The 1,314-nt window shown below is 61.6% G+C and overlaps 1 protein-coding gene across 1 annotated transcript in view; it reads right to left on the bottom strand.

The window, feature by feature from the left end:
• The window catches only part of LOC113201778 (quinone oxidoreductase), a 12,103-nt gene extending 10,978 nt beyond the window's left edge, over positions 1–1,125 (bottom strand). The window contains exon 1 of the mRNA XM_052276099.1: positions 1,101–1,125. The gene's annotated coding sequence lies outside the window, so the exon portion shown is untranslated. The remainder of the gene's footprint in view (positions 1–1,100) is intronic.
• Between the last annotated feature and the right edge of the window lie 189 nt (positions 1,126–1,314).

Below are 1,314 nucleotides of genomic sequence, written 5' to 3'. Positions count from 1 at the left end.
CTCTCTCTCTCTCTCTCTCTCTCTCTCTCTCTCCCTCTCTCTCTCTCTGCTCTATCTGCCCTGGGCCCTGTGCGAGCGTCGCCCAGCAGGGCAAGCTCTGCCAGCGCATCCCCATTAGCCGCGGCCGCCCTGGTTCCCCCGTCCCCGGGTCGATACGACCTCCAGGTCTCCGGTACCTCCTCTACTCACTCCCCGACCTCCAGCGGTGCGCGGTCTCTGATGCAACCCGGAGTCCGACCTGCGCAACGACCACACATAAGAACGCCCCCGGCTGCTGGACAAACACACAATATAGGTGATTTTCCAAGCCGCTTCAGGTCGGGGGGATGATGACCTCCTGCAAAAGTTCAGCCAGCCGGGCGCGCGGGGGACGGCCTCAGAGGGCAGGGTAACTGAGGTCGCGGCCGGAACATTCCCGCCTGGCAACACAGCCCCCGCGCGCTCCACTGCTGCTCGGTCGGTGGTGACAAGAGGGCGGACAGTCGCCACACTGCAAATAAACAGCGAGGAGGGAGTGTTTGCGTTTGTTCGGGGTGGAAACTACCCTCCTCGGGTGCCGCGGGGGGCAGCTGATAAGGGATCGTTCAGAAAGTTGTTGCGATTCGCCGATTTCTTCAAATTTATTCTACTGATCACGGCGGAGCTCAGCGCCTGCAGGATCCAGGGTAGGCCACCCCGCGGCACACGCGTGCACTGTAAGCACGATGTTGCCTACCCATCAGGCGGTATGAGAGCTCCTCGCATCGGCTAGGAAACTTGGCGGGTTCGTGACGGGGACGCTTCTTCCTCAAGTGGTGTGACGATACATTATTGTCTGACCCCCTGATCGTACACAACACCTCAAGTCTATATTGCTCAAAAGAACCAAAAGAAGTGACCGCGCCACGCGCCACCGCCACTCGCGATGTAGACTTTGCGGGCGAGTGGCGCGCACAGTCAACAAGACGCAAGACGCCCGTCACGCGTGTAGACGGTCCGGTCGCGGTGGTAGAGGTGGCGCTGCACCGGCCGGCTAGAACAGCTGCGGGCTGCGGCCGGCGGGCGGGCAGCGGGCATCGCCCCGCGCTGGGCTGGACCAGCTGAACCAACTACCGACTCACCGATAAGTGACATGGCGCAGAGACATGGCGGCTGATGCTGCACTCTAGGAGAGGAGGAGGGCGACTCGAGATGCGTCGCCGTGGACCACGGCTTGGCTGCCTGCAACATCATTTGCAACAAACGCCGCCGTGAGTGCGAGGTGTCCCATCGGCCACTGTGCTCTCTCTCTCTCTCTCTCTCTCTCTCTCTCTCTCTCTCTCTCTCTCTCTCTCT

This window comes from Frankliniella occidentalis, unplaced genomic scaffold (assembly GCF_000697945.3).
Source record: "Frankliniella occidentalis isolate FOCC.00 unplaced genomic scaffold, Focc_3.1 Scaffold1663, whole genome shotgun sequence".
NCBI classification, from domain to species: Eukaryota; Metazoa; Arthropoda; class Insecta; order Thysanoptera; family Thripidae; genus Frankliniella; species Frankliniella occidentalis.
Note: the sequence above shows the minus strand (reverse complement) of the source record. Positions and strands in the feature narration are given on the sequence as shown.